Below are 10304 nucleotides of genomic sequence, written 5' to 3'. Positions count from 1 at the left end.
GGGATTGGAGGTTAAGAGGATGGATTGTTATGTGGACAGATGCATTGTGACACCCTCTACCCCTCACATATATACTAATAAGGAAAAAAATTCAAATATTAATTAAAAGTATTTTTAAAACATTTCTTTTTTTACAAGTCTTTCAAAGGGGAAAAAGGCTCACATTCATTTTCTTCTACATCATATTCAAACTTGTCCAAATAAATAATAAAGTATTCTCGACTCAAACAAGGTCGTCTAAGATTCATACAATTAATATAGAACTTATACCCTAATGTCACATCCTATCAGAGCGTTGTGTTCCCGTGTCCTCTAGCATGAGGTTCTTCATAGTCATCCACCTATTCATCTGCTCCCCCGAACACAAGTTCAAAATCATCACAGGATCCAAACACAACAACACGCAGGGAGTGAGTTATCACATTCCTAGCTAATAGAGAAACGAGACAATTAAATATACATATTATATAAATGAGATACCACTTGCTTAAACATAGCTCACGTAACTTCACCACTTCGTCATTCAAAATTCACTTTTCAATCATCAATCACATTACACAAGAATCCCACACTTCGATCAAGATATAATAACACATCAATTAGAAAACATATGCAACAGTTATGCTAAGACTCAATCCTATATGCAATGTGGTACCATGTCAGTGAAAAACCACCCTGGGGCGCTTAGGAGTACATAACAAGACACACCACACCATGGGTTTGTCAGGTCACTCTCACTAAGTAAGATCATAGGGAGACCAGTCAGGGTCACGATGTTTTGCGAGAATGCTCCAATCATATGGGATCAGCATAGGCTTAAAGGAGCACTCAAACCCGGTGACCCCCAAGGCCTACACTCCGAAGAGTCCGTCAGGGCCTCTCCCTCCTAATTCAGGTCCAACCCCTAAAATAATTTTTTTGCATGCAGACACTGCTCATGAATTATACAATACCCACGATCTTACACTCGTGTTTTAAACACGTTCAACACAATTGCGCTACGATTTAACATTGGTTCCTAAATAGGAAACCTACATTTTCTCTTTAACACTGCGCATCAATGCTTTTCTCAAGATAACGCTGGTCGGGTTATTGTACAATTCATAGCTTACAACACAAGTAATTTCACATCACGTGTTAACTATACACTTATCCACAACTAGAACTCATTTACAATTTCACATCTCATAGTGTCACAATCCACCATCACATGTTTACACGTATCTCACAAATTAACACATGTTCAACTTTACACTTATACTCAATCTCAATAACAATATTATAATCTCAAAGCAACATGTTATTCTACAATTCATCGCATACTCACAATTTGAATCATCATTTCATATCCTCAATATAACAATTTATATAAAAGACTATCACAACATGAGGACTAAAATCCCTCAAATAATATTACACAATTATATCAAAATCATAGGTCGAAATATACAAATATCAAGAGAAAAATTTATCAAGCAATTTTCATTAGGACATCAATATTTTATTTATAATCATAAAGGAAAAATTGCAATTTAACAAACATCCCAAAATAAAACTCCAATTTAATCCTCTAAGGATCCCTACACATGTTCTCTCTAATCCCCAAGCGTGAATAACTCATTCCTTACCTCTAAGCGGATTCACGTGTCTTCCCACAGCGATAGCGTTATCTCTAATGGTTCCCTAAGATTCCTCCAATTATTCCTCCGACTGCTCCGATAGAGTTCCCAAACGTGAGAGAAACGAAGAAAGGATTAAAGCCTCCATTTGGACTTTCTTCATGTGATTCTTTTTTCTCCCTCCAAGAACATTATCTCACAAATCCCAACGGTCAAAGCGTGACAAACTAAATTTCAAACAACATATCCAAATTTTACAACAATCTAACGGTTAACGAAACCGGGATCGTAGTTTTACCAAGACAGCTCTAGGTTTCTGCGGGAAAGAAAAATGCTACAATGAGAGGGGTATTTCTCTTATCTCCGACGCGATATCGAAATTCCCAACGGTGCGAATGCTCAGAAATGGGTTTCGAACATGCTGTTTAAATTTCACGACGATCCAACGGTTAATGAGTCCAAGATCGTCATTTTTCCAAGATAGGTTTGATGGCCTGCGGGAAAAAGAGAGGGTTTTGGGAGAGAAAGAGAGAAAAAACGAAATTGGTAGGCAGAGGAGGCTGAGAAGTTAGTCTGAAAACTGACCTAGCATGTCACTCTTTATAACTAGGGGTATTCACGACCTATTATTTACTTTATTTATTTATTTTTATTATTTTATAAAAAAAAGAAACTCTATTTTATTCTCCATCAAATGAATAATAAAATACCCTTCCTATTTTCTCAAACCATTATTTTATTATAACTATTTTTATTTATTTATTTAATTATAAAACATCATTATTCTCTAAAATTTTATATACGAAAAAAAATGGGATGTTACATGCATGCTTTATTATGACAATGAATACGACAAAAATGATGAAGCATTGACTGAATACAGAATTTGTCGTAAGCCAAGATATCTTGACCATAATACAAGAACAAGTAATAGAAAAACAGTTCCTAACAAGGGGATGCTTTATTTCCTTGTAATTCTAAGGTTACAAAGAATGTTTGCATCGATGCAAACTACAGGAAAAATGACATGGCTTTTGAGAATAGAAGAACTTTGGATGTGTTATGTCATCCGTCTAATGGTGAAGTCTAAAAGCACTTTGATCAAGTACATCCAAATTTTGCCATGGAACCACACAATGTGCGTCTTGGTTTATGCTCTGATGGATTTAACCCATATCTTCAAGCGTCATCTTTACTTTATTCCCGTTGGCCAATAATTGTCATCCTCATACAATCTTCCTCCTAAAATATGCATGTCTAAACTTTATATGTTTTTGAGTTGCCTCATACCAGGCCCACACAATCCAAAGGATGGTATTGATGTTTATTTAAATCCTTTAATTGATGATTTGAAAAAGTTGTGGAGTGGTGTTTTGACATATGATATTTCAAGGAAGCAAAATTTGATGATGAGGGCAACTTTGATGTAGACAACTAATGACTTCCCTGCTTATGGTATGTTGTCTAGTTGGGAGACTTCTGGTAGAATGGCATGTTTGCATTGCATGAAGGATAAAAGGGTTTGGGGGGGGGGGGATTACTTGGTTTGGTTCACATCATAGGTTTTTGCCCGACCAACATACATTTAGGACGAACAAGAGTGTCTTCATAAAGGCGAAAGATGATAGGGACGGTCCTCCAAACTGGGTTGACCCCTAGTCAAGTTTGATATAGAATTGAGAATTTTCCAAAAGTCACAGAAAATGGTGTGCCTACAATAGAGGGATACATGGAATGGCATAATTGGACAAAAAAGAGTATCTTTTGGGATCTTCCATATTGGAAAGATATTTTGTTATGACACAATCTCAATGTTATGTTATGCACAATGAGAAAAATTTCTTTAATGAAATATTCAACACTGTGATGTGTGACACCCTTTACCCCCGACATATATATAAATAAATAAAATATATAAAAATATTAGTAATCAAATTCACGTGGATAAAAGGTTCACATTCACTTTACTATTACCAAATAAAACTTATTAAAGATATATTCGGCTCAAAACAATACTATCAAAATTTACAAAAATATTTTGTTAAATCAATGAGGTAAAATAAAATAGACTAACATCATATAATTAATATAAAAACTTATGTCCCAATGTCACATCCTATCAGAGCATTGTGTCCCGACGTCCTTCAGCACAAGGTTCCTTAAAGCAATTCACCTAGTCATCTGCTCCCCCGAACATAAAGTTCAAGATCATCACAAGATCCAAACACAAACAACACACAAGGGGTGAGTTATCACATTCCTAACTAATAGAGAAGCATGACAACTAGATATACATATCATATAAACAAAATAAAACTTACTTAAACATAACTCACGCAATTCCATTACTTTGGCATTCAAAATTCACTTTTCAATTATCAATCACATTACACAAGAATCACACACTCCAATCAAGACATAATAACACATCAATTTCATAATAAACAATTAGCAAGTGTATGCAACAATTATGCTAAGACCCAAGCCTATATGCAATGTGGTACCATGTCAGTGAAAAACCACCCTAGGGCGACATTACAAGACACACCACACAATGGTTATGTCAGGTCATCTCACTAAGTAAAACCATAGGGAGACCAGTTAGGGTCACGCTGTTTTGTGAGAATGCTCCAACCATGTGGGATCAGCACATGCTTAAAGGAGCACTCAAACCGGGTGACCCTCAAGGCCTACACTCCAAAGAATCCGTTAGGACCTCTCCCTCCTGATTCAGGTCCAACCCCTAAAATAATTTTTTTTTGCATGCAGACATTGCTCATGAATTACACAATACCCACGACCTCACACTCGTGTTTTAAATACATTTAACATAATTGCGCTACAATTTAACATTGGTTCCCTAATAGGAAACTTACACTTTCTCTTTAACACTGCGTATCAACACTTTTCTCAAGATAACACTGGTCGGGTTATTGTACAATTCACAACTTACAACACAAGTAATGTCACATCAAGTGTTAACCACACACTTATTCACAGTCAAAACTCATTCACAATTTTACATCTCATAGTGTCACAATCCACCATCACATGTTTACACGTATCTCACAAATTAACACATGTTCAACTTTGTACAACTCAATCTCCATAATAATATTATAATGTCATTATAATAATTTATTACACCTCAAAACTCATATACACATTACACAGTAATCATATTTGCATGACACAAAACACACACACACACACACACACACATATAGTATATCAAGCTACATTGTTTTTAATCAAAAGAGTTTTTATAACAATTAATTTAACATTGCATCAAAAGAAATTATCACTAGGCATTGACCTTACAACTTCATCTAATTTATTATTTTAGTATTACAATAATTATATACACATAACATGTTGATCATTGTCGATGTTGATCATCGCCTCCATTCCATGGTCCTACGTGTGATGCATTTTTCTCCCTTAATAGACATTATTTTATAAATCCCAACGGTGAAGAAGTGCAAAATTGAATCGCGAACCACATACCAAACTTTCCAGACAGTCCAACGGTTAATGAATCCAGGATAATAGTTTTACTGAGACAATTTTGGGTTTTTGCAGGAAAAGAAAAAGTTACGATGCAAAGGGTATTTCTCTCAAATCCAACATCTTTCGTAATTTCCAATGGTGAAAATTCTTGGAAATCAGTTGAAAACCTGGTGTTTAAATTTCACAGAGATCCAACGGTCAATGGGTCCAAGATCATCATTTTTCTGAGACGGGTTTGATGGTCTACTAGAAAAAAGAGGGTTTTGGAAACAGGAGAGGGGAAAACGAAATTGAGAGGAAGAGGAGGCATCGTCGGTGTGTGAAAACTGACCTAACACGTCTCTATTTATAACCAAGGTATTTAAAACTTATTATTTATTCTATTTATTTATTTTTATTATTTTATAAAAAGGAACTCTATTTTATTTCCTATCAAATGAATAAATCAATTTTTTTTCAAACCATTATTTTAATACAACTATTTCTCTTTATTTATTTAATTATAAAACCCCACTATTTTCTAAAACTTTATTATTATTATTTTTACTAGAAAACCTTTTTAATTTATTTACGAAAAATGGGATGTTACATGATGAATGTAGGTAGCAAGACAAAAGTCAATGAGAAAGTTAGGATGAACATAACTTTGTATTGTAGGCGAAAAAAATTGGAGTTAAAGCCGCGAGATATGGCTGAGCATGGATTGGATTTTTAAGAATATAATCTATATCTACTTAAATGGATTGGATCTTAAATCTATATCCATATATATATATATATATATATATTTTTTTAAAACAGTTTGGATTTAAGATCCAATCCATTTAAGTGGATATGGATTTGGTCATATCCTCTTAAATATTATAAGGATTTTCTTTTACAAATTTTAGTCATGAAACACTAAAAGATAAAAACTTAGCACCTACCCATTTAAGAGCTATTTTCAACCAACCTTGGTCAAGACTATTTTCGATCGATCTTGGTTAGGCTATTTTCGGCCTACCTCAACTAAGGCAATTTGGGTTGACATCGTCCCAAACATTTTTAGAACGATGCCAACCAGGACTATTTTCGGTTGACGCCAGTTAGTGCATTTTAGGTCAACGTCGATCAAGGATGTTTTTGGTTGATCTTAGGTAGGGTTATTTTTGGTTGAGGACGACTATGATTTTTACTCAATGTCGATCGATAATATCTTTTGGCCGACATCAACCAGGGGTTTTCAATTGGCATTGATCATGACAAATTTTTGGTCAACGTTGGTTAGGATTTTTTATGGCCAATGACGGTCGTTGATGTTTTTGGCCAACACCAGTTGGGACTATATTTTGGTCAATGTTGACTAGGTTTTTTTGTTGATGCTGGTTGAAACTATTTTTTGTTGGCGTCAGTTAGGGTTTATTGGCTAACATCGACCATGACTATTTCTTTTGGCCAACGCTGGCTACGGATATTTTTTGTTGACATCAACTAGGGTTTTTTCAATCGACGTTAATTGAGAGAATATTTTGGCCGACGTTACTGATGTTAGTCGATGATGTTTTTTGGTCAATGTTGGCCAAAAATATCATAGCTGATGTCGGCAAAAAATGTCTTATTTGGCGTCAACCAAAAAAATCCTCGCTGATGTTGGTTGAAAAACCTACCTAACATCGACCAAAAAATAATCTCAACAGACATCAACAAAAAAAAACCCTAGCCGACGTCGACCAAAAAATAACTTCAACTAATGTTGGTAAAAAAACCTTTGGACAATATCGGCCAAAAAATAGTCCCGACCAATGTTGGCTGGAAAAACCCTTATCGACATTAACCAAGCAACAATCTCAACCGATGATAACTTAAAAACATCATCAGTTGACATTGTCCAAAATAACTCTAGATGAGATCGACCAAAAAGTGGCTCATACCAAAGTTGACCAAAAAAAACTAGCCATCATTGTCCCAAAAAATTGATTGGATTTAAAAATCCAAAAAAATATCCAATCCATATCCAATTAATTGGATTGGATTTAAAATCCAAAAAAATGGATTTGGATATGAAACCAGACCATTTAAATGAATTTAAAGTGGATAATATTGGATTGGATATAGATTGGTTTTATATATTTGGATTTTTTTGCATAGCCCTACCACGAGCTAATGGGAACATGTTAATGCCAAAAGCTAACTACACTTCAACTCCGCAACAAATAAAGTTAGTTTGTCAATGGATGAAAGAACTTAGGATGCCAGATGGTTATTCTTTGAACTTTACAAGAAGTGTTGATGTTGAAAAGGAAAGGGTGCATGGGATGAAAGGTCATGTATTTATAGAATGCCCACTTCCTATTGCATTTAGTTCATTATGATTGCATGTTTTAAATTCACTTACTGAAGCAAGTCATTTCTCCAAATATTTGTGCTCAACAACATTGAAGGAAGATGACCTAAGTATGACGGAGCAAACCATCCCAATCATTCTATGCAAGTTGAAGAGAACATCCCCCTAGGATTCTTTAATTCAATGAAACATCTTCCTATTCATTTAATATGAAGTAAGACTTGGTGGACCATTCAAATATAGATGGATGTATCCATTTGAAAGGTAATAAAATAATATAATATTTAATTTAAATTGATTTTTTTATACTTATAAATCATCATTGGATTATTTAATTTTAGAGATTCATAGGCGTTTCCAATCAATAAGTGAAAAATAAGGCAAAGGTTGGAGGATCAATTTGTGCATCATACTTAGGCCGTGAGACCACACATTTTTGTTCACATTATTTTAAGAACTTCATGTTGTCACCACGAAATAATAGAGATGAAATGGAATTTGAAAGTGTACGGAGCCCATCAACTTTATCGATCTTTGATCAACCTAGTCGTCATTCTAGGAATGAGTTGATTCACTAGTTCACTAAAAAAAAAGTTGATTTCAGCCCATGTTCATGTGTTGATTAATTGCACGGAAGTTAAACCATACCTTAAGAAGCATTTTTGAAGAATTATTTTGATTATTATATGTAGGAATCATCATTGACCCTTCAAATGATATATTTGAACAATTCATTCTTGAATCCCAACAAAAAAGTGAATTGATGCTTTTGATTGTATGACACCCTCTACTCCAACATACATATTTATATAATGTCATACATGAAAATTTGAAATTAATTAAAATGATTTTATTGTAAGCAAAGAAGAGATGATGGATAAAAGGTTCACATTCACACTAATCAAAAAATTAAAAACTTATCAAATAAAAGTATGAAAACATCTCTGGCCGAAAACAAGGCCATCCAATTTTTTTTTTACAAAAGGAAACATGTTAAGCAACAAAGTAACATGTTCAGAATATTATGCAAAATAATATAGAAACTCATGTCTCAATGTCACATCCTATCATAATATTGTGTTCCAGTGTTATCTAGCATGAGGTTCTCCATAGTTATCCACCTAACCATCTGCTTCCACGAACACAAAGTTTGAGATCATCACAGGATCCAAACATAAATACATACAAGGAGTGAGCTATCACATTCCTAAATAAAATATGGATAAACAAATACATAAGCAAAATACATTATAAAAATATTTATTACATAGCTCAACTTACTACAATCCATGTCACTTCAACACTTTATCATTTAAAACTCATTTTTCAATCACCAATCACATTACATATGAATCGCACACTCGATTCAAGACATAACAACACTCACCAATTTCATAACAAACAATTCATAGGCATTATGCAACAATTATACTAAGACTCAAATCTATATGCAATGTGGTACTATGTTAGTGAAAAATAACACCAGGGCACTTAGGAGTACATAACAAGACACGCTACACAACATGTATGTCAGGTCACTCTCACTAAGTAAAATCATAAGGTGACCAATCATAGTCACTCTATTTTGCGAGAATGCTCTAATCATATGGGATCAATATAGGCTTGAAGGAGCACTCAAACCAAGTGCATTTTCCCCCAAGGCCTAGACTTCGAAGAATCCGTTAGGGCTCCACCTTCTTGATTTAGGTCCAACCTCTGAAGCAACTTTTGCACGCAGACACTACTCATGAATTATACAATACCCACGACCTCACACTTATTTTCAAACACATTTAACACAATGCACTACAATTTAACACCTCAAGTTCCTAACTTGGAACTCTACACTTTCCGTTTAACACCTCGCACATAAATATTTTTTCTTAAGGTAAACATCAGTCGGGTTATTGTATAATTCACAACTCACAACACAAGTAATTAAACCTCAAGTATTAACCACACACTTATTCACAACCAAATTTCATGTTCATAATTTTAACATATCACAACGGCACAATTCACTATCATATGTTTACGTGTATCTCACAAATCAACAAATATTCAATTTTTCTATTACACACAATTTCAATCACAATTTCATGATTTCAATATAATAATTTATCACGCTAATCTAGTAAATATTGTCCAAAATAAAAATAAATTATATGAAGATGCTTCTCACAAAATGGGGAGTAAAACTCCTCAAACAATTTCTAGAAGAATTACAATACAATAAACATCCCAAAATAAACCTAAATTTGATCCTCTACGGATCCCTACAAATGTTCATTCTAACCCTAATTGCGATAAACTCATCTCTTACCTCTAAGTGGGCTCATGAGTGTAGTTTGATAGTGAGAGAAATCTCTAGTGGTTTCCTAAGATTCCCCAAACGTTTCCTCTTGCTAGAGTTTTCAAGTGTTAGAGAGAAGAAGAAGGGATTATAACCTTCGTTGCACTGTCTGTGTGCGATGAGCAATTCTCCCTCCGTAGGCCTTATTTTTCAAATCCCAATGGTGGAGATGTGTGAATATAATTTCCAACCTAATGTTCAACTTTGACGATGATCCAACGGTTAACGAGTTTGGGATCGTAGTTTTACTGGGACAAATTTGGGTGTATGCGAAAAAAATGAAAGCTAGGTGAAAGAGAGATTTCTCTCACCACAAGCTTTAGGTCAGAAAATCCCAACGGTTAGATTATGTGAAAATTAGTTACAAACATTCTTGTCCAATTTCATGACAATCCAACGGTTAACGAGTTTAGGATCATAGTTTTACTATGACCAATTTGGGTGTATGCTGAAAAATGATAGCTACGTGCGAGGGACATTTCTCTCACCTCAAGCTTTA

This window comes from Glycine max, chromosome 16 (assembly GCF_000004515.6).
Source record: "Glycine max cultivar Williams 82 chromosome 16, Glycine_max_v4.0, whole genome shotgun sequence".
NCBI classification, from domain to species: domain Eukaryota; kingdom Viridiplantae; phylum Streptophyta; class Magnoliopsida; order Fabales; family Fabaceae; genus Glycine; species Glycine max.
The sequence above is the reverse complement of the archived record's forward strand: the minus strand, read 5'-3'. Positions refer to the sequence as shown.